General features: G+C 37.1%; 1 protein-coding gene and 1 long non-coding RNA gene across 2 annotated transcripts in view; both read right to left on the reverse strand.

Moving 5' to 3' along the window:
- Nucleotides 1–25,476, reverse strand: part of Su(var)3-3 (Suppressor of variegation 3-3) — a 223,690-nt gene that overhangs the window by 20,760 nt on the left and 177,454 nt on the right. The gene's annotated exons all lie outside the window — the stretch shown is intronic.
- Nucleotides 1,841–25,476, reverse strand: part of LOC135117059 (uncharacterized) — a 162,620-nt gene continuing 138,984 nt past the window's right edge. Inside the window, exon 2 of the long non-coding RNA XR_010276620.1 lies at nt 1,841–2,230. This is a non-coding gene — a long non-coding RNA (uncharacterized LOC135117059). The remainder of the gene's footprint in view (nt 2,231–25,476) is intronic.

Here is a 25,476-nt window from a genome sequence, read left to right on the forward strand (position 1 = left end):
GGGAGGGCATTAATATGCAAATTAATATGTAGCGCGTTTGATTAAGGAAACTCGTACGTTATTAAACAGAGCAGACAACGCATTTCAATATACAGTTTCTTGGCAAATATTTGCTGTTTCAAGGGTAAGGGACGCTAGCGAACAAAAGCTAACAGAGAAGACGCGATTATTACTTGAATACTTTGAGAACAAATATAATATCTTGCATCACGACACATTGCGCAGAGGGGATGAGAGATTTTAGTATTATTCAGCTTTGTAAATACTGTCGAAAGCTGATTGTCTGCAGCTTTAAGATTTTGAACTCTTGCAACTAAATTCATTCATTGATCTTTAGTGTACTTCATTCATGTAAAACGCTTATTCTTCTGCTTGAGTGCAAACTGATACTAATTCAATATTAAACCTCTTGGGGAAAATAGCTCTAAAATATCAGAGGTGTTTTACCTACAGATTTTAGCAACAACAAATGTTTTTAATAAGATAGTGTTTCCTGTTTGAATAATACCTGCATGTTTTTTCGTCGCAATTTCGTATTGGATAGATGAAGTATGGAAAAAATTTCTACGTTGCTACGTATGTATTTTTTATAAGTACTCTATATAAAAATAAAAGAAGACTGCACAAATAGTTACAAAAATATTTCATAAACATAAAAACATGTACTAAAATCTAAGATATATTCTAAAAACATACAAAAATAAAAGTAAAGCGTTTTCCGATAGTGCCTTCTTAGTCTTAGTGTTTAGTCGAATCTGGGCGAGCTAAATAGCCGTAGTACCTCTACCTACATTACCTTCAAGATATAATGTTGGCGGCGTCTTTGGAAGTGTTTTCCATTACATTAGGTAACTAGCCAATCTTACTAAGCAGGTTTTTACTAGGCTAAGTCGACCTCGGCTAATATTTAGATGGTACAAAAAAGCTTTTGAAAATCAGATTAGGCACGTTTCTAAGTACCTTCTTCCTTTTCAAGTTTCACTTAGTCGCTTAGAATATCAAGTTGATAATGATGTAACGTAAGTTAATCTTTAAGTTTAGTACTGCTTAAGTAGTGTTAAGGCTATCTATGAGATTAGATCTTGTTGTTTTAGTCAGCACTGATACTGACTAGCTAATAAGGTGTTACGACTGTATTACTGAGATAGAATCTAATTTATAGAAAGATAAGTCGAATTGGAAAGCAGGTCTAGCGTTAATTGTTTCAAATTAAGCACTTAACATTATGTATTTTAAGTAAAATTTAAGAAGTATTAAGTATTTTTAAGAAGCATTTATAGAAATGTCATTACTGATATGTTGGATGGGTTTCACATAACCGATAGTTAGACTAAACGACGAAAGTTAGACTAAGTTAGGAAATCCATTTTTTTTACGAAATCTCATGAATTATCAGGTTGATATCAATCTAGTTATGAAAAGAAGAAATTAGAGGCTATAAATATCTATTGAAAGTATATATCAATTTGCATCTATTTATTTTCTTAAGATGGTACTAAAGGAAGGCAGGGCAGCAGCATTTTAAGCACCTTACAGTTTGAGCGCAGTAATTACGGAACTTTCTCGCATTAATTAGCGGTCTACAAAGAGGATTATATCATATTTATTTTAAAGGTTAATATTGTAGAAGGCTTCCCTATATCTTAACATAATCTTTAATTATAAGTTCAATAGATATGGATTAGTAAGGACGTTGTTGGAAGAGTACAATGTTCTTATAATGTTGAAAACTCATTAATTTAAATTTATGATTTTCTGAAGATGCACAGCTTAGAGCTTGTCATGTGAGCTTTTACTAGTTTTGTAACTAATATGCTGATTTGAGAGAATAAATTAAATATGTTTGCAATGAGGGTTTTCGATACTTTTTCTGCCGCCAGGCGGCGCTTCGTATGCGTCAGGTCCAAACAGCTGTCAAATAGTATGGAATTGTAGGTGCCGAACTTATTGTTTATTGAAATTCTGTTATTTTGGAAGTGTTATTGATTTTATTATGGACTACGGTCAGAATAAGGTTTCCGAACTAAAAATTGAGCTAAGAGAGAGGGTGCAAAAGTCACTGGTACTAAGGAAAAGCTTGTTGAAAAATTTGTTAACACAATATGATTTAGTTTTTTTTATTTACTCAACCGCAATAGTAAAACAATAATGCAGAGCTTTAATTATAAAATAAAAAAAAACACTAAAATCGTTCACTATTCATAGTAAAGATAAGCACTTTGACAGTTACCTGGACCTGACGACTCGGTGCTGCCACCTGGTGGACGCCATTTTAGAAAATCCTCATTAATCATATTTTGATCAAGCAATAGTGTTCTACTCTCCTACTTTACCTTAAACGAGGCATTTCAAATAAGAGTAACACCTGGTAAACTTCAATTTTTACCTAGATAGGTATATTTGAAATTTGCGGCTAACCGCCACACAGACGGAAGTCTACGGATTAATTTATAAAGGAAATTTATTGAAACCGCTGACGCTATAACCTGGCAGTGGTTAGCGATGTTGTTAGCGAAACAATCATAAGCCACAATTTTATTTATGTTTTCATTTTTATGAAGAAGGTCCGAAATCAGCTATCAAGCAGATAGAAGAAGTGAAATAATGAAAGCTTGAGTTTTATAAACACCTTTCATTTACCTATTTATGTACCTATGGTTATTTTAATGTACAAAACAGACCGCCAGTTCAACAAAGCTCCATTATAGCTAAAGCTTCTTTAAATCTATTGCTGACTCTTATTTTGTCAACAAGATAAAAAGTGTCAGCAATGGATTTAATGAAGCTTTGACTTTAATGGAGCTTTGTGCAACTGACGGTAATACTAATATAAATAGCTCAGGCAGATTTGTTGTTACAAGCATTGATTAGTGTATCTTAAGTTAACCTATAGCTCGGTGAAATTATACCCACTAAATACTGCCTAATTGAGAAATATCTCACAAACATTAACTTGGCTATTAGGACTACCAATCGACGTAGTTAAGATAAGTGGTACCTACCTAGTAAACAATACAATAAGTAGTGACAGTGATCTATAGGTCTAGTAGTAGCAACGATGAAGCTTGGCTTTGTAAGTAGTAAGTGACGATAAGTTTAACGCGAGAGATTTGCTTCATAAAAGGAAAAGCGTATTATTATACTGAACGCTTCGATTCTGCCTACTTTTATTCGAGCAACTTTTTACAGTTAAGATTGATATCTTTTACCAAACATCTCCTTGTTATTTTTATTTTGTAAATATATCTCAACTTTATTCTGCATCCTATAAATCTAAGTAAGTAAAGAAACGTTCCAAGTACCATAATTTTAACCTAGCCATAACTGTTTAAGTCATAAACTGTCTAAACCAACATAATATAGTGTTTTGTTCATTATTCCCCTATTCGTTTAACGCTTTATTTGTTTTATTATGATATAAGCTATTTATTCTGTAGATTTATTGTTGGCACACGCATAAGTTAATTAACGAGTAAGCAAACCTCCTGGCGGTGTTTGTCATATGCATGTTTATACTCATTACATGTTTTATGTACATTGCGAAGACACCATTACCAGATCTACGTAATATAAGGCGATAAATCTCGGTACGACGTTGGCGTAGCATTATGTATCACAATTACACATAAACATGTCAGTGTGCACGTCTGTATCGGCCACAGATTGTACGGTAGTACTTGGCCGGGCTTTATGACATTCATAAATAGAATTAACGAATGAATGAATGAATAGTCCTGTGGAACGGAGAACGACTGCTTTAGCGCGACCTTTTGTAGTGTAGTACAGAATAGTCAGGCATTGTTGTGTAAATCTAGCGTGCTAAGCCTGCGGAAGTGTTACGTTTATAAGTCATAAATCACAGAGCTTATCGTTTTACGCGACTGTAGCGGCCCGTCCTAGTCGCCGGTGCTGCGGCGCTGTCCGCGAAATATGCAGCGCCCGCTTATTTGTGAAGCGTCGATAGATTATCGCATGCATTCCATTGTACTGCTTCTCTGAGACCATTTTCTGTTAGGACTGCATGTCATTGATCAAAATTGCTCAATAGAAACAAGTTTGTTAATATACGACTACTTCGAACATGATGTATTTGTATTCGTAGCAATCTGCAATATCGGTTAAGACTTCTACAATATGTGAATCTAGAAAATATTTTCTTAACGATCGAATAAGAGTCATAATTTTGCAAACGTACATTTATGCACCATTTTAACGGCTCACAAAATAGCCCTCAGAGAGTTATGTCCCGGTAACGTCAGCACGACAAATTGTCTGACCGTTGTGAATTTGTAGCTCCAGTATTTCACGTTTTGTAGTTTAACCAAAGTACACAAATAATTTAGTAATTGCACTATAAAAATACTTTATTTGTGTTAAAGCAGTTATTCGCTTAAAATACAAATCGCAAATGCAACATGAATCTCCAATGATCATTACTTCGCAAGCAAAGTATTGTGATCATAGCAATAATCTTACGTATTCATCTAACTAAGCTATCACAGATACCAATATGTCTTAACTAACTGTGAATAGTATTTGATCTTCAAATATATATTCCCATCAAACCGATATAGTAATTTGTTCGATCTTAGATAAAATGCGGGCGATGTAAACACGTTACGATTGTCCGATAAATTTCCCAATACTCCTTTATTACCCATAGCATATCTCAAATCAAACAATTGAGCCCGGGGCCCGTCAGAACTTCAATATGGGAAAGTGGACTCGTACTCCGCTAGTTTACGGTTCGCTATTAGTCAAACAATGTCCGAGTTGTGTGAGTTGTGTCCGGCAGTTAGCGGCGTCTCTCAGACGTCAACCTGTGGATTTCAAGTTTCTACGTTCCATATAAACTCGCTTTTGACTACGTTGATGTCGCTGAACATTTCAATTACTTTACGTCGGTTTAGGTAGTATTTTCTCTATTTAATTTAAGAGTCTAAGTACCTTCTAACTGGTTAATCAGGTAGGTGTAGTATCTTGTAACCGCATCGTGTGTAATTTTATGACGTCGTTATACAGTGTAATCGAATTTTAACAATCTTCCAAATATTTTTATAATAAAATCAGATAAAGTGTGATGTCCTAAAAGATAAAAAATATATAGTATGTACAATTTTAGTAAAAAAGGCAGTATGCTAGACACACATTCCAATGCGCAATGAGCAACCGTTACCCAAATTACTGCTAAACATTAATCTGGATCTTGTGGCCAGTGATCCAGGACATGTTACTTTCGCGAAGGCTTGTCAAGATGCTGATTGACAGCCGTCCACCGATTAGGAATGCCACGCTATCGTTGAACCGGTCATGGCCGCGGTTTTGTATGTAAATCCACACGTCACACGGCGGACACGCGGGATTTTTTGCCAGCAAACTGCTCCTCAAAATCATCAGGCTTGCAAACGCATAAATATATGGAAAACGTGATACTCTTTTGCAATTCTCGCTATGTGTTGACTAGTGAATGCATAAAGCGCTGTTATACAATGTACAACCATAAAGCAAGATTCTTAGTTTTATAGTGCCATTAAAATTTCTCCAGAACACGATTTACGGAAATAAACTTTGATTAAATTAAATCGCAGTTAAATTTATCTCCTACAAGACAAAGATTAAAATCATGATTCAAACTTATTTAAAAATCAGTTTAACATTTTCGATTTGAGTCTATTAGATAAGAATTTATGTGAACACTGACTGTTGTTAAAATACAAGATATATAGGCCCATTAAACACGTTGGCGAATCCAATGCGTATTGTAAAACTCGAATAAAAACGTCCAGTGCGTTAAAAAAGAAATAAAGTTGTTGATAACATGTTCTACTCAATAAAGATATATCGCACGGTCATCACGAGGCAAAATTTATAGTTTCGGCGTTTGTACTGGTCACTGAGGCTGGCAATTAATTGGCAGACGGACGGACTTACACGTTCTCAGTATGGGCATTAGGTATGTGTAGCAGTAAAACCAGTCTCGCCCTATAGGGCATTGCAATTACACGTAGATAGGTGAAGACCGAAGCCCTAGGCGTCACTACGCGCCGACGATCGCAGATTGATATCGCTCCGGACACAAAAGAAGAAACGCTCAGTGAATAATAAGACAAGGGCCACGAGATCAGCAGAAAATTGCCCGCGAATTTGAGTTTATTACAGAGAATACTTTATGTACCCAAAATTGATCTCTAAAATGAATGCTGGACAAGTGTAACAACGCTTGATTTTATAACATTTTCACGTGGTTTTAAAATATTCTTATGCTGCTGTAACTCTTTAGAATATGCTAAGCAGACATAATATTCTCTCTCCTTGAATAACTAGTAATGTTATACGAAAGCTTATTATTTTATTGCAATTTTATATGACTACGCAGATGCGCTCAAACTTGGAACAGACGAACCGCTCAAATCACCCGCTCACTTAAAAGCTGCACTTTAAGGTTTCACGAGAAGTGAAATGATCTGCCGTAAATGTATCGTCTAAAGATATTCGCTTTGAAGCTACGATTACAGCTAAGAGCTTCGAATAACTGCATAAAATGAATTCACATTGGCATCTTTCAATTATTTTTCGATAGATTTTATTGCATAGCATCAAAATAAGAAAAGCTTTTCAGAGAATTGTATTATCAGGAAAAGAAATAACCGTTTTATTGGCTGTACCTAAGTAAAAAAAGTTTTTTACTGTCTGAAAACTTTCTCCATGTTTTTTTTTTATAAAGGTCTGTAAACGAGTGTAAAATTTACAACCAGTAGTTCAACTCCAGTCAAGGCCCGTAACCCATGAGCCTTACTTATTACTTTAGTGTAGACATAACTCGCAGTTACAGCTATCATAAACATCTTTTAAAACGCGGACACACTACGCGAATTATAATAACCTTAGAATCCATTCAGTATCATTTCTCGGTGTAATATAATTTCCTAGTTGAATCCGCACGGTGTGCAACCAGACGGCAGGAGTAAATCACGCGTTTAATCGTCCATATTTTACAATTTGCCCCACAGTAAGTGTCTAAGTAATAAAAATACGTTTTATAAAAACTCGCGTGACAAATCTTGACGAGGTAATATCTGTCGTTTGATGAAAATTTAAGGAAATGTCAAGTGTATGCGGATTCTAATGCAAACGAAAAAATGTGATGACTTGCTATTCGTGAGGCCGAGTTGACAGACTAAATATTGAATAAACTACGCGTAAGACTTTGCAGAATAATACTGGTGTTTTAGAAATAGGAACTAAGTTTTGTTCTGGTGAACTTTTTATAGTTCTTATTTTATATTTATAGTACTCTTGCTATACTTTGTAATCCGTATCTATAGATAGACTACAAAAAATCAAAGTTGATACTAGTTTCTCAATTCTAAGGGCCTAGCATTAAATTTTAATTGACCTAATCCGTCAGGTATTGTAGGAATATGAATAAAACAACTTATGAAACGCCTACATGAATTCTCTAACTAGTAATCCACTTTCCTGGAACTACGTTTAAACATGAGCAAACGATCTTGATACAACATTTAACATACAAAACCTAACCTACTTCAGATTTTAAACAATGGTGACATAAATATAGTTAGTTGAAGTTTGTATACTGTGAAGTGTTGCGGTTTATATTGTATCGTATAGGGTTTATTGTCAATATGTAGACGCAGACGCGGCAACAAGGGGCGTGAGTGGAAAAATCGAGCAATTTTCCGGATGCCGTTATAGCTAATACGACCTTCTGAGGCGGCGGTCGATTAATCTCTGTCGACCGCGATGGGCTCCGACTGCACGATATAAAGAACCAATGGAACGAGAACTCCGACACTTCAGATACAACCATCATTAGATTCCTCTTGAGTGGAATGCGGGAGGGGCGTAGTAGGCCAATTTACGCTGGCTAAAGAACATGATGGATCCCTTTGAGCACGAAACGCGGAGATGATCCAACCGTTACACCCTGCTAGCAGAAATTATGAGTGCACTCGAACGTGTAAAGATAAGACTACCAATATATGGAGCAAAAGATCTAATAGGCTGCAATATACTCGTACGGAGATGATAGTAGCTGTATTCTATAAATAGTAATAGGAAAAGTATGACAGAACTACGGAAGCCATAAAGGTCATTACAGTGCCTAATCATTCAGATTCGAAAAGCCAAGCGTTTGATAGTCTAATTGGCAATTGGAGAGATAAAGGAGCAATTTGGCTTTGAACTACGATTCGCATCGGAGACTAATCGGATTCGTCGAAGCTTTAAATTGCTTTTTACATATTAAACCAGATTTGCTTTCCCACTAAAACATAAGCAATCAACTAGGTAGTAAACTGGCCGCATTCCTAGTACTTGCAATACGGGACGAGGAAAGCAATGCACTAGAACACGTTTCGATGCAAATAAGAGCGTTTACGCTAGGCGCCTACAATGGTCATTACCGCGTTTCAATTCGCAGAGAATTGCCGTTGCTCTAAACAGCTAAATGGCGTAAAACGAAACTCACGAGCGTCCGCGTACGAGTATGTTGCACATGAGGAATATTCATGACTCGCCCAGTAAATGGAGTAGCTGAGCCAATTCAATAACGTGCAACTTGGGGCCCATTTCTACTAAGTACAAACTTTGTAGTTTGTAAGAAGAAATATTTTGAAACTCGTTAATATTTTGCTGCATGGTAAAAGAGGAATGGTATATTGCTTAGTTTCTTATTCATTTAAGCCAGATTATACCCTGCCGAATTTGTCCCGGGTCAGAATTTAACTCTACCTATTGCCACACAAGCTATAATTTTGATTGAGGCACAAGTACATAAATACCTTTGCAGGTGTTTGTAAAGGTAATTTACACCACGGTTAACTCTCGCTTACTTGCAAGGTTTTTCGTCATATGCAGAGCTTTTTTTACATTCTCAAAAGTATACTTAGTTTGACACTTACAGTTGAGTTGCCTGAAAGACACAGTAAAGGCTGACAATGTATCGCTTTTAAAAGGAATGATTAGTTGAAACATTGCTTAAATTTTTTCTGTGAAAGCGGATACAAAAGTTAGTAAAATCCTATTCAACAATCCTAAAATCTTTGTTGCCAAACAAAATATGTTGCGTATAATAGGATAATGTTTTTTCGCCGCTCAAAACACAGGTCACATCGTTCGACACACATGCCCAATCCCAGAGGAATTAAGTTATTAGCTAAAACGCTCGGTTCCAATACACGGCAGCCCAGTCCAATGTCCGGACATTTTACTCTTCAATTTGAATTCAATGGACGGAATTAGAGAACGTGTGGGGACGCGTTGTGAGAACTACCTCGATAAACTGCTAACGTTATGTGACATGGCTTTTCTGGTTTTCTAGATCTTGGAACGACTTGGCGCTTATATAATTTGTTGCCACTGTTCTAGAGAGCGAGATTTTTGTACGACATGTGTGTCGAGTATTAAGTTTATTACAACTTTATTTTCAAATAACTAAAGGCTTGCTAAAGGGGCTTAACAAGAGGCCGACGGAAGCCAATTTATTATGTTGATGAGACCCTGCATTTTTAACACATTTAATCAGCATGAGCGAGGCTTCAGATAATTAATTTATGTAGACGTTTATTTTTCCGTTTGTATGTCACTGTCCAATATACATGCATGTAAAATAACTGTATTATTAAATGAATTTATCATAAGAACATAGATATGTGTGTGTACGTCGTATGTACGAACATCCCATCAATCTAACGATTAACATATAAGTAAGACGACTTCATTTGCTGGTAAAACGATACGCCGTCTGATAAACGACTTATAGCATTAGGGAAACAGGTGTTTGTAATTTTGTTAATTCAACTATTTGTGTTGCGCCGCCTAAAATATCACCTATCATCCGCCATAAATAGACTGTTAATCGCTTTTCATGGGGTCAGCTCCATCGGTGGGGCACAAACGACACAGTTGTCGTACGTTATTTGTGTACGAACGTAAATCTGCGAAGAGTTGATTAGCTTAATTGAGGTCATTAATCGGTACGATCGCGACGACGGGCGTATCGTGTTTAATTAACTAACGAATGGACGGTCATTCGATTATCTTAATGTGGATGCGTCAGGCGCGCCGCGGACTGTCTTCCCCAGCCGACACCGGACATCGACGCGACGGTCACTGCTACCCCGCCCGTCACATACACGACACTGTGTTCGCAATGCGTTCAGTTTTTACACAATAAAGCGCAAGCAATTTTGAAACGGACGTAACTGGAAAACGAATGCTTTGTATTTCAATTGACGTATTACTGTTTGCATCGGTTTTATTACACCTATTAATTTGCGAGAAAGCAGCTAAAGCGGTATTTTACTGTGCAAAAAGACCCACGGTTTCCATGAGCACTGTACAATGTACATGTACGCATAGTTAGATGGAAACGAATTTCTGTTATTCCTTGTAAGCATGCTATCTGCAACTAAGATCTACAGAAAACGGAATGCGCTTATTAAATGCTAAGGTACACCCACGAAGTAAGCCACAACTAATTAAATTTAAAGTCTGGCCTAATTGTTGTTAAGGTTGGAATCCCTCGGGCTTACGCGTAACTTTCTTGCCGTGTACGCGTAAACTGACGCGATATTTTAAGCCTTCTCTTGAAACTTTAAAATCCCGAAATCATGGGCCCGTCAGCGCGTTATCATGCATGTACAATTAAGCAAACAGCAGTTTGCGGTGACACAGCTTTTGTTTATCGTTTAACTCGACGCACAGCTGAATCTCTTAATCCTAAACAAATATCGCCGGTTGAACATTTCCCCTATAAATTTTCTATCTGCCGCATGGCGCGGGGCCGTGGAAAAGCCGCTACCATTTAACGAGATACAATGAGAAACGGTAAACGAACGATTAAATCGCGCAGTTGCTGGCAATAATATAAACAACTGATTAAACCGGCCCTGCGGTCACAAAAGGAGACATTAGTTAAGGGGCCAGGTTTCGCTGCGTACCAAACCGATAATGGTAGGAAGTGATAGCGCGAGAAACGCTAAGGGGAGAACTGGTACACTTTGTACTAACACTTGATTACCGCCGAGCATTGTACTTCGCGCCGCTCTCTTATCAGTCACGTCTTACCCCTCCATGCCTAACAGTTAAAATTCATAACCGCGTCCAACTTATCTAAACTGAAAATAATCTATATCTAAATTTTGTAAGCAATTTGAAGTTGTTACCCTGAATATTAAATGTGCAAAGAAGGGTTGAAAGGGCAATTACAGCTATCCGGGGTGGATAATTACTATCAAACATTGCAGCGAGTGGCGCGCATCGCAGAGGGAGAGATGAGCACCCTAGATTTGTATAGGGTTGTCTCCCTCTCGAGTCTTAAGCTGCACGACTAGAGGAGTTTATATTACATCCTCGGGCTTTATGGGGCGGGTGCTGATAATTAGAACGAAAGATGCGCAGCCACGCGACTCTAACCGTAATCAGTGGTTTAAACTATGAGAAGCTTCATACTAATTTCATGAGATTCATACGATTTTACGATTTCATACTCCATAGTAACACGATATTATTTTAACGACTTGAACTTATTTGTAGTTAATATTTTTAGTTATTCTCGGCTCTGCAATATAATGGACACCTGAGGAAATAAGGGTTTGTCTTTACATGAAACTTAGCATATTTATCTGGAAATCAATATTTGCCTTTAAAACTAACACTTGTAACTTACATTAGAATTCACTTCAGCGCTTCACAAAGAAGCTGCATTACCTGAAACAGAGAAGAGAGGGGGTTAAGTAAGTGCGTTATCGCGATGTTTTACCAATATCTGTTTCGAGAGCAACATAAATACACTGATAGGGTGTAAGCTAGGTTCCATGCGAGTACTTTATCAGTGCTGTGACGCTATCAACTCGTCACTTGGGCCAAGCCTGTTTACAAACAGCGCTATCGCGCCGCGCACTCGCTAATTTGCGCCAACTACTCGACGACCATCCGACAAGTTCTGAAGTCCAGACGCGATTACCCAGTCAGGATGATTTATTTATAGCCCGCGTTAACTATAAGTAGTTCATAAGATAGCGTGTACTAAGGCCTATCGCTTAACTTATCATTCGGTTAATTAAAATTACCAATGTAAATGCCACTTCATCTAGCTCATTGTGAGTGGTTAGTGTCCGTTCGCATTTTTATCTGACTTCTGCATGGTAGGGAATTTATGCATGCGTGTGAATTCGTTCTTTATAGAATTGTGGATAAGGATACGGTTGATGTGACTTAAATGTAGAAGTTTATGATAGCGTAGCAGGTATTTAATTACATCATTATTATTACCCTACATTAGTGTGTCTGTACTTGGTCAACTAAACGTTGAAATAGTGAGAGAACTTCATTAATGCATGCACCTGCTGTGCCATTTGAATAAAATAAAAATTCCGTGGACGGAATAAGGAGAATAGAATCGAGAAAAAGCTTAAGGAGCATACTTTTAACTTTGAAGAAACCGAGTCCATCACACACAGAATGCAATGTTGTAAGTTAATGATTAAAGACAGAAAGCCTTTTGAAACTGCAGGTGCAGACAAAATAATCCAAAATAATAAATTGTTAATATTTCAATTTTAATAGTATAATTTAACTAACTATGAATGGTTATTTATTTCACAGAGATAAAACAAAATCATTACGAATCGACAAAAAACTGTAAGTACACAAACACACTATACTTTAGCAAAGAGTAATTTAACAATTCTCTTTCAGCAAAGTGTACCTTTAATCCCTCACATCCGTTGCTCATCTGTGCACCATACCGACATACGGTACAAAAACAAGGGAGCTCAAACTCGCTCCACTAAGTGACAAAGGTACCGCAGTAAAAGCACGTACAAAACCGTATCAACTGCCACGGTACTTAGCTGAACAAACAATGGATCAGTAGCAATCATACGGAATACCATCGAGTGTAGACCGCCCTTATTTTTGTTAGCACGAGCCGTAACCCACTGAGCAGAGGACATGTCAAATCAATTAAGGATAACATACACAACAGCGGTTACACACACAATCAGTTGTTCCACATACTAAGCTCATTAACCGCTCCGTCTTACAGTAGTTCCCTTGTATAACCATTAACATTTTAAAGGTGTTTTAATTTATGAGTAAAGTAATTGGACTTCGGCGGTTGAATGACAGGAGTCGTTTCGTTTTCGGGATATTAAATGTAAATAAGTAATTAAATTGGGGTAGATAACTGCTGAATTAATGGTGCAATCAGATGTACACGTCGTCGGGTAATTTTATTGGCAATTAAAATATTTAAGGGAAAGGCTGTTAACCTAAGGGTTCATCCACCCTAAAGGGTACTCGGTGGATTTCCCAGACCTGCAATTTACACACGATGGCCTTTAATATTCTGATATAATAGGTTTACTTTAAAGATGGGGTAATTCCTTGTATGCTACTATTTATTTCAAAAATTTAAAAGCTTTCAATGGAAATTGCGATTCTGTCGATGTTAAGATCATAATAGAACATCGCATTTGCCAAAATGAATCTGTTTTCATAATGAATCAAAATCCTTTACCCTGCATTAAAGTTTCACCGTTTACTTAGGACGCATTATCATTTGACCCACATGTAAGAGAGTACTTACACAAACATACCTCTTACATTATTCCCTCCACAGAATTAACCCATGCAAACTATCCCTATTTCCATGTAGGAAGCACGAATGAAATATTGCGTATTATAAACTAATTAGGAATCTGTGAGGTTACAGGCTAATTAACTAGTATGTGCACTAGAAACCGTTTATAGTTCCTTATTTTCCTAAGCAATCGTCATTAGGGGCACGTACATATAACCACGAGAACGCAATCCAGTAATTAAACTATAAAGCTATAAACTAGTTATCATTAGCCAGGGAAATAACTATTATTCTTGAAACTGATTAAATCAATGTTATTTAAATTCCCGAGGAAGAAATAGCATGTTGGTAATTTGCGGTAGCTTCCTGCATATATCATGTCGGTTTAATCAAGGGAGTTCAAATCCTTACTTATATTATAAATGCTAAAGGAACTTTGATTGAAGCACATTCACGCCCAAACTGCTAGGGAACAAAAAATCACTTATTTCATTAATTTACGGCCTCAGAAGCCTCAAGTACAAGATACAGAAACAAAATTTCAAGAATGAATTAAGGGACCCATAATACTTGGAAGCTAATAAAAAACTACGTCATTGTTAAGCAACCATCAATTCAGTACATGCTAAAGGGCACCAGGATATTGACAGAGTGAGTCATACCTTAGACATTTCCTCCTTATACCACAGGCAGAAATTTACGAAAGGTCTAAGTTCATCTACAATAGAGCACAAGATGGGAGCATAAGTTAGCAGCCCATCTTCACCTACGATAATCGTATTACAGAAATACAGATTCCCGGCTGATTACCGAGTAAAGTAACGGATATATTCAATGATTTTTTATTCCCATACACATGAGAATTGCAGCTTATTACCCCTCATTAGAACACATCAATTGAAAACGCTCATTAAAGATCTTACATTATTGCTTACGCGTTTTAATCAGCTGTCAGTAGGAATAAAGAAATACAAGATATTACGAATGAAACGGATGAAACGGATTCGTTTTTATTACTGAGTTTAGGAGTTACGAAGGATATTCAACTGTCACGGCTGTTACGGCTAAGGGCCGTAATGCTGTTACACCTAGGTGTCGCTGGCTAAATTTCGGTATAGCCACATTTCGGGCTTTAACTACCTATAATAGTAGACATAGGAAAATATTCCAAAGAATAATCTTTTTGTGAAAATCATAGTTAATGTTAAGCAAAAACTATATTAATTTACTTTGATCACAGTAAAACAAATAAATAGTTTCAGAGCGAAATAAATCTTTAGTCACAGAACTTCAAAGCTCTTTGTTAAAACCTTTTTAATTAATGACACAAAGGATAAAAACATTTGTATGAAACCTGAGTTAATAGGTTTATAGAACGTATCGTGCTCTAAGCCGATTAATTAAAAGTAAAATCAACAGTCAAGTGAAAGCTAAAGTAAAGGTAAATACCTAAGGAGATTAACTACAATACTGAGAATTTAAAATGGCTGACACAATTTTTTATTCCATGTACCGGTACAATCCGCACTGGATAATGCATGATTAGGTATGTATCCCAAATACATCACCAGTTTACTTACCTAGTTTTTAAAGCCAGTCAGTAGTAATGCAAGCAGTCCTTAATTTTAAAACGAAAACAAAGGACTACAATATTATTTTATTCAAAAGAATCTTTTGCCAAAACAAAATTAAAAGTTGAACAATTTACAAAGGATAACCGAGGAATCTCTATTTGTTCACAAACTTGTTCATTTCTTATTAAGACCCGTATAGTTTCAAAGTAGTAACAGAAAAACTACAAAGTACCGTTTGTTTGCAGACGTAGCTTAATAACAAAGAAGGAAAAACGTGTATAGTACAGTAGTACGTGTTGATAATCCTGGCAGACGTCGCGGGACATCCGGGAACGGCAGCGCGACGGGATCCGATCCGGGACTCCCGGATAAGATCCCGATCCCGGGAAGATTGTCGGCGCTGATTTCCTGGGACAATGGACGTTGGAGATCTGTGCGTTTATCCCGCACAATATACTGACAGCTTTAGAATAAAAGCGTGTTTTATTTTCAAATGGATAGTGTTTTTCGATTGTGAACTTTAACTTAAAAAAGAACTTATAACACTGATACTGATAAAGAAGAACTTATAATAACTATGTGGTTTATTATCTTTGATACCTACGTATTTACTGCTACAACTCTGAACAAAACCTTGCTGCTTGTAGCTTATTATATCCATTTAGCAATATCAGGCGGCATGTCTTTCACCCAAACGAGCACAAAACACGGACACGTCTCGCTCGCACCGCTAGCGGCGAGTTTCATAGCAAAAACTATAACATCTCACGCGCCCGCCTCTCGCATCGAGCCTCTTTATATTCAGCTAAAGTCCACTTTTTCCTCCATCCCAATAAGCGTGGCAACACGAGAAAAACTGACACCAACACCAGTTTCCGATTAATTCCGTCGTTTTATTAAATTGGGTTATAAAATTTGTCACCTATCTACTATCTACACGGATATAGTGTTTTCGTGACGTAAAATAAGTTTTGTTTTGTTGCTTTTTCACTCGTAGCTGTTTTGGTATTTGGCATCTCTGTCGAGGTAGCAACGGGATAAGTGCACGTTTGTTGTTGCTATTTGCAAACAATGGCGTGTTAGCCGCCGTGTCCCTGTCCCGCCACATCTAAGGTGCCGAAGACATCGGCGTCAAATTAAACACTGGTACCGCTTGGCACGTTATTTCACTTAGCCACTTCAAAGTTATTTGATATGGTACTATAGTAGGTAAATACAATTAGCACAGCAATGCTGCTTATGCTGCAATTGTAAAAGTAGTCGCGACCGCTGGGGAATGCATTCGCAAGATTGAAATATATAAAATAGTGTCTAATGTAAAAATATATACGTAAAAATGTAAACTAATTAAAAGAGATAAGTATGTAATAATTACTAGAAGAGGTACTCTCAATAATACTTGAATAAATTAAGATTTTAGATATAAAGCAACATGGCCTGAACAATTTGCACGAGTATGTTTTACACGCACGGGTTACATTCAAACAATAAGCTTTGTACCTACATGTTAGGATTTGCATAATCTGCTGTTTTTTAAATTAACACGAACGGCTTTTGCACAGATACGTTACATTAAGAGAGGAATGTTTGAAAATAAACCGTCCTCCATAATGAATTCAGGTTTAATCCTTTTATTTTAATAATATGGTTGTTTGAGAATGTTTATTTAAGTTACGGACAAATGGTATACTTATTTTCACTACAAGCAACTTTATATACCACCTGAAATTAGATTAATGTTTAATTCAATTCAACTGAGTTTGGGAAAGAATTCCGCCTTAAAGTTATTTCCCGGAATCAGTGTCTTACGGAATTAGTGTTACGTATAACAACTATTTAGCAGGCTAGAAAATAAATAAAAAAGAGGACGTGTATTTATAGCACGTAAGATGCATCAATAAGAAACAAGATTGCAGCATCTTTGCAATAAAAGGTGAGAATCCCTAAATGAAATGTTGTTGATAATTTTCTAATTTAACACACAGAACCCATCTAAGATGGTAAATAGATACGAATTCCCACATTGAGAAACAAAATATCTTCGTTTTGTAGTTAACGTTGCCGCATGCCGATGTTCTTATCGGCGCGACCATTAATAATGGCACTTCGTCTTTTAAGGCACGAGACCCCAGTACGCATTGTTGCGTTGTACAACGTCGCCTATTGTGGCGTGAACAATAATTTGCAACCGAACCTCTACTAAGACGCGAAAGGATCAAATAACTGCGGTGTTCGCGGTGTACAGAGCATTAGGCTTTTACGTGTAATCCTCCCCCCCTAAGCTGGATTACCTGGCCTACCTATTCCCTTGTATTAAGCTCCTTCAGTTCGGCTGACATCGTCTTTGTCCCTGATATTCACCGCATGTTAGTTAGATTTATACATCCACCCACCCAAAAGCTTAGTTCAGCTGTCGTGGGAGGGATCTAGTACACCTAATATAAATTGAGGATCGAATTATAAATGTATTAGACCTTCAACTCCATGGATTAGATATTTTTTTCATAGTTATGGACAGGTGGATAAGAAGTAACGCTATGCCGGCATTTCATTTGAAATTAATAATAGTAAAGGTACAGTAAGTCTACAGTTATTCAGTATACTAAGTACCTATGTATAACCATTGTAGCCAAAGCAACCTTATAAAACTATATTTCATAATTCACATTTTTATAACAGCAATAATTGAAATATTGCGATTCAATAAAAGCACTACAATTCAACATAAAACCCAACATTTCCCGGTGTAATGCGTGTGCTTGAACGAGAACAGATGTGCTCGTTATTTTACAAAACGATACATTTTTAACAAACCTAGCCCTGGGCGTAAATTCCGCGGAATAATCGAGTTCAATTCAATTTGACTCACTTTAGAGAGCTATTTTCGAGTACAAATGAGATTTATTATACTGGAATATATTTTATTAAACACCTCACTCACCATTTTTCATCGCACTTTTGTGTGAAAAGGCCGATACAAACTACCAACAACAGCAAAATTATCACCACCACCGTACTAATAGAGTGCGACCGAAGCTAAATAAATACATTGGTGTAGTTACCTAAATCTTCCGAAAAACAAGGGGAGCATTTCTATTTCCCGCGCGAACTTCGGAAAACAGGAACCACTATCGGCTTAATCCGCGATCTAATCCAGTATACGATCAGCGTCGCTCATTAACAAGATTTATGAACAGAAAGGAGACGTTCGGACGACATCGTGCGCCCCGATGCGTTATTTACGACAACCAGATTGGCAAGATACAGTATCCAGTGCCTTATGGTACTGTGACTTTTATAATTAAAATCTTAGGAGTAAAATAAAGGTCAGAAATGGGAAATCTTTCTATGGTGATCTGAGGAACAGAGAAAGATATGGAGTATCCGGTAGTGACATTTTCCTTTTTTCAGCATGACCTAAATGCATCCATTAAAAAGACTTTCTGAACTAAACAAAATATCACATATGGATAGGAGGTACTCTCAAGATCATAATTGGAAGAAATCTCTAAAAATGATTGTATGTAGTTGGTTTTAGTTTAGTATAGGTGGTATTTATTCAGATGTAGTGAAGTAGTGTTCATACAAAATATTGCAAAACCATATAAAATTGCGTGCAAATGCAAAATACTCCTATATTTCGATATCTTGTGACACTGAAACATCAGACAGATAATTTTTAGTCATGCAACCTCCTGAATCTAAAAAGATTTTAGTATCCTGAGAGTGTATGTCTTGGAGGATAATCTTGATAGATAGAGGTCTGTGCTGGTCCGAATGGTTTGCTCGCGTATCGGGAGTTCGTGCACGCCACGACGGCCGGGCGTATCGGTACGCCTGTAATCCGATAATAATGAATAGAAAATAGTACGGGCATCGTGGCCCAGTTGAAACTTGCCCGTAACTGGAGGCACGAGGAGTTTTATCGCGGGACATAATTCGGCCGCGGCGTCACGCGCCGTCCGCCCGACTTTATCGCGAAACTCGATGGTTCCCTAGGGTATCGACGAGAAACAACTTGGCTAAACTAGAACCAAATCAAACTCAAGCCAATACCAAAGAAGGAACTTTTACAGCCATTGACTGATTATAATAATGATTACACTCCTTTTAAACTAACAACGCGTGTTAAACAATCAAGACTCCGTTGAACTTTAATTAATCAAAAAATAAATGAAACGCGTTGTGTATAATTTTCTTCGAAACTGGCAAATAACAACCCGAATCTTTTACGATGCTATTATTCAGTTAAGCGTAGCTGAAATTAATTTCTTATTATTAAACAGTAATCCCTGCTGTAAAATTATATACTATCAACTGACGGAATAAAGTTATGGCTGGGCCCAAACGATTTAAACATACTACAGAAAAAGTTTTTTTAGATATAATTTAGCGTGAATTAATTTTATACTCACTATACCACTATTTTTGAGTGCTAAAAATAATGAGGAACACAGGTGGATTGCCATTATACTATGAAACTTAGAACTGCATCCATTTAAAGTTTTCCACACGTTCGCTTGTGAGCAAAAAGTCTCGCTTCTTACAATTTTAATATTAGAAGAAGTGTCCGTACGATACAAACTTTGCACTCGCATCACGTTTCTAAGTTTGAAATTCGAAAACGTAAAATCAGCGTCTGAATGTAAAAATTGGAGGGGCGCGGCAACCACCACTACTTGCAGGGGTAAACCTCACGTTTCCACTCCCTGTCACCTATCCAACGATTTGCTGAAAATTGACGTCTAACACTGTCGACTAAGCTCTTCAGGTTTTATTGCAGAAACTTTATCTGTGTCTAAGATAGTGTCAATTATTTTTTGGATCTTTCTTTTCAACTCTTGAAATCTCTTCTCCCTTGATACAAGACTTAAATTAGTATGTAATGACTTTTGCTTACCCCCTAACATTAACATAATTTAAATCCTTTTATAGGTAATCTCTTTGATCACAGAATAGTAAAATATGATAATGGATGAGGTAGCAATAATTATATAAAAAAACAAGCAATAACAAAGTTATAGTTCTGTCAACAGATTTAGCTATGTAAACAGGCATAGTACGATCTCTTCATAAGACCATGGCTTAGAACGTACCGAAACGTGCCAAATGCGTAGAACAAGCGGATATTTAAGTTCTCAAAGATCCTTTAGGAACAAATTTTACCTACTACTATAATATGGAGAGATTAGTTATTCAAAGTATCGTGAACTAAGCAATTAACAAAAGTCCCGTCCACACACGTTCACTTCTTAAACGATCAAAATCATTAGGCCCCAATTTTACACTGATTTCTTGCTTTTTCATTGTATAACGGAAACGAGCGTACCCTTCGTTGGTTCTACGACCAATCGATTCCCTATATTAGGCTTCCGTCAGAAAACAAACCGGGCCGTTCCGGTGCTTCTTTGTTCCATTGTGGCCCGCCCTTTGTTCTACCGTCGCGGATAAATTATTTTCTACGATCCTTCTTAGCTCCTATCTCGTTCCATTTCTCCCGTATTAGTTCCAGTCGATGCGCAACAATTACGCCCTTTATGTCTGGATGACGCGAAAATCATCCCGTCTTGCCCTACAATTTTACGCCTCAGTATTCCATCTTCGGGTTAAATTAGAAATGCCGAAATCACAGTAAATTTTTTAAGCGATTAATCGACTGAAATAAGTACAAATTCATTTGAGTACATATTGTTATTTATTACAAGGTTAATTTAACTGCAAACTCGTTGAATATCCAAACACGGTGAGAATAAAATCAATGTATTCTTCGAATCATAACTTAAGCTGCAGAAACTTTATTACACTTTTAATGCGAAACACTTTTTAAAATGCTCATACTTATTATAAAGAGGTCAAAAAAAAAATTTGAAAGCGATATGCATAAAAGTTTATCATAAAAAATGAATGATTAAGGTAGACATCACATTGGATGGTTTCAGTTAATCGAGACAAACCTTTACAACGAAATGCAAACAAAGTAGCATTATGGACGTCATTACAAAGCAGATTGAAGTTGCATTAACTCAGTTTAATTACATTTTTACTGCATACGGGTCAGTAAAAAAGCTGTCGTCTGATTAACTTTCGTTTTATTACCGTCAGTTTAAAGCATCTTGGCAGTAGAAGTAGCACTATATTAGGCGCATTGTTTTGAGTCACCATCTATTGCATGTCAAATCCAAACAGAGAGTATGACATGGTCTCACAACAAAAGCAATATTAAATAGCCTGCTATATACAGTCTTTAATTTGACATTTCTATAATGGTTCCCACAAAATAGTTCTCTAATACACAGTAATTAGTACGATAAGAGGTGGCGGTCGTGACGCGATCAATCGATGCCACTTTGTAGTGATAACTCGCCTTGTCGCCGGCCGCCGCTTGCTGTTGATTGATAGAATAAACCTGCCTACCACTTAGCCAACAACTACGAGGAAATTAAGACATTCCCAGCGCTAATGGAAAATGTGATCCATCAAACGACCCGAAATTAAGACGAGGTACTATTATATCGAATGGCCCACATCTTTATCTAAATGACGGCAATATTTTTTTATGGAAACAATTAGGACAGTAACCCTTTATGGTTGACAAGCTGCGTAAAATGAGCGTTTGATGTCGACAATGAAGAGGAAAGTGAATGTCTGTAGGGTGAACGTGACAGAAAGCGTCAGTCGTTGAGATAATTAAGCGGTGGGGCCCAATGCCGCGTGGGACTGCACCTCGACGCGGCGACAATGATCGTTGACTTGAAGTACCCTACTGGTAAGGCCCGCTTCTGAATAAGGACCTGTTGTGTGGTGCAAAAAAAATAGTCATAAAATGATAACCCAATGCGATCTATATGTAAGCTATATCAAAAACTGGCAAAAGTTTTTTTATTCGTTTACAATTTCTCGAATTCTACACTTGGAAGCAAGCGACTACCGTCTATCGCTTAACTTTAGTTGTAAAACAAGTTTTTCGCCTGTAACTTTGACCAAACTTCATCTGTTGCGCCAGTCAGGTGAAAACAGCTCCCATTTGTAAGGAAAAACAAATTGCTACTCTCATTACGACATTCGGAAAAGTTCTCTGTGATTTCACAGTTCATTCAATTTTGATGGCGTGATTAGAGCTTCATTTGTTCGGCGGCTCACTGAAATACTTGAAATTGTTCGCCTTGATTGCATGAATCTGTACCTATACCTTGATTCGTGGTTGTTAAATGGAAGCATTTAAGGTAACTGTAGTGTTAAGGAAAGGAAAAGCAATTAGTAATCTGAACGTGTATCTATAAATAAATTGCCCACTTTACAAGCTATGCGTCATCGCCACCTGATTATTTAGATAGGATATAAAAATAAACTTCTAAAATAAGAGATGGATCAAAGCTGAGGTCAATACTTGCTTTTGATTAATATCATAATTTTAATCATTCGAATTCGATTAAGATAACGTATTTTTAAAAGAAGTTTGTACATTTAAGAGAATGTTTATTGTGCGGGATATATAAATTTTGAAAACAAGCATTGTCATACGCAGTCAGTCAATATAAAAAGAAAAGAAGTATTAAATATGTCGGTATACCGGGAGGAAGTCGGACGGGGGTCATTTCACACTCGGTCGGGTTTCAATTTGCCGCGGCCACTGCTTCTGTTTATCGATGGCCTGAGGACTTTTGACACAAAGTAAGGGTTATTTGAAAATGTGAGACACATAAAATGATTAAACTATAAGTAGATAGTGTTGTAGATTCACATTTCTACTTATAAGGTGTCAGACGGCAAGAAAGCTGATAGGTATGCGTACTGTGTGTAAACTCGAGCCACTCTTGTATTTAACCGGCTACAACTTAAATTATTTCTCATATAAATAAGCCTACACCAGCAAAAGGTGTGGGCCGGAAAACTTAAATTAAAACAACTTGCGAAGAAGGCTCAGAATTATCTGAGTAATTATTAAAAATATTCCGAATGGCTCAAATAAGAAATGATTAACCGACGCCCGGGCAGCCATTATTCTATAATTGCTACAACGAGTCGGCCATTGGCAAATTGCAGTCGTAAAAAATGAATTTCGACAAGCGGTATGTAAATAAAAATTACAAGTATCGTCCGGAGAAGGCGTAGCGGGCTGAATAATATTTGACAAGCAGTAAATATTAAATTGGACGAAAGGATCTGTGTTGCAACAAAAAACCGACGGTATGCCGACTGACAATCATAACTGAACGAACCCACGGACGAAACGGCGACTCATCGTAACTCTGTTAAACTTACAAGGTAAGGACGTGTTATCTCAGTGTTTCAACAATAGAATATTTTCATTGCATTGTATGGTGTACGACAAAAAATAGATAATGCATAGATACCGCAGCTCGCACTATGGGTCGACGTACTGACAGCTTTAATTAAATTCGCCGGCGGCGTAGTGTTTTAATTTGTTTTAAAACAAATCTAATCAATAAACATTCAAAACGTCAAGCACGAAAACGCGTCGGCCATTCAAATATTGTTTCTCGAGCCAACGCCGGGGGAATTATCACGATGATAAATAAGATACACGAGCGCTGGGACAAGGGAGCCAATCACCATACATCACCGGGAAACATCCAAATAAAACTCAGTGAAACAAAAAGGTATGTGTTTTTGTGTCATGAACAGAGTGCCAAAGGAAAACAAATTGTAGCAAGGGAGAGATTGTATCATGCTAGGCGCCTTCAAAGACGTGAAAACTAATTAAGATCGGACGCTTTTCTAAGGCGATAACTTGCAACAGACGGACGGCCGGACGTGTTTGTGTATTGGCAATCAAAACAATTAACTTTTTGCCTTGTTCACCTCTATCTAAACAAAACGGATGTAAGTTGAGTTTTTTAGTGGTTCGTTGACCCATCCGTGAGATTTGGATTTCCCTCCACCATTTTATAGCAAGCATAAATTGAAATACCAAAATATAGTGACAGACTGAAAGTTAAGGTAAATAATTACTAGATACAAAAATTTAAAACATACGAAATTTGCGTTAAAACAACGAGCGGAAATTACAAAAGTTTCTAACAAAATAAAAATAAAATCGCTAACTAAACGCCGCGGCGCGATCGAAGCGTGAAATAAATAAAATGGAAGCGCCTCGCAAACGAGAAAAAAGGTATAAAAATTGTGGCGTTAATTTTCCAGCGAGATTTCCCAGCAGTCTCCGGACAGGGGGAAGGCGGCGCGTGCACTGGACACGTGAATTAAAAACGTTAACAATGGCATCGCGACTGGCTCCTTAATGAACTCGCGCCCGGGGCGTCACCGTCGCCACTGCTGCGTCGCATCGCCAGACGTCTCCACAAAACACCATCAAATTATTTTGTCCTTATCGTTAAACCATTTATCAAGCTGTGTTCATATTTTGCACAGCCATGTTTAAAATTCGGGCTAAAATGGTCTTTGCAATAGAGAGGGTGGCAGACAGAAGACTGTCTGAAAGGTTTGTCTGGCATGTTGCTCAGAAAATTTTAATAATGAAGTCTCAACTTTACAATATCAGAAAAACTTATAATCAACATGCTTAAAGTAAAATTGTACAACTTATAAAATTAACCCGTACATGTTACACAGAGGAATGACCATAATGTGATAATAGCGCCACTTGCCGGGTTAAACTCGCCATTCAGCCTACTAGTGGGAACTGTCACTTAGATTGGCAATTTGTCCGTTGAATGTTCAGTATTATAGCCGGATAATTACCTTAGTAAATAACGAGCATAGCCCCCATGCCATAAAAGAGCAAAATTTCCGCTGCGAGAGGGAAAAGGCGTTATTGAAAAAGAGGCGAGCTGATATATAAATAAAATACGGGTTCAGCTATCGGCGACTTGTTATCGCATGCCTGGATCGTGGCTATTACGCCAAAGTATCGGTTATTCGAGCGGCCGTGGGCACAGTTTGCTTTGCACTCGCCGCCGAGCCGCTAGTGCCGCTACCTCGTTATAATAATGTGAACTTCGGGAATTGCGACTTCTAAGGAGTAGAGCCGATAAAATATTTAACATTTTTGGCGAACACCCTAATAAAATCGAGCTACTTAATGAAATTAAGTCAATAAATCTAAATAATAGTATACACAATCCTGTGGCAGCTAAGTTTTATTATATTTACTGTTTACATTTATTTTCTCATTATATTATAATCCTTAAAAATACAAAACCAACCACTTCAAAAAGTTAAATAATAAAAAAAAGAACTTACAATGCGGATACCACACGTTTTTCGCTGTTCGACGCCAGAAAGAATTTCTTTTACATACATAATAATTGCGAG

This window comes from Helicoverpa armigera, chromosome 7 (assembly GCF_030705265.1).
Source record: "Helicoverpa armigera isolate CAAS_96S chromosome 7, ASM3070526v1, whole genome shotgun sequence".
NCBI classification, from domain to species: Eukaryota; Metazoa; Arthropoda; class Insecta; order Lepidoptera; family Noctuidae; genus Helicoverpa; species Helicoverpa armigera.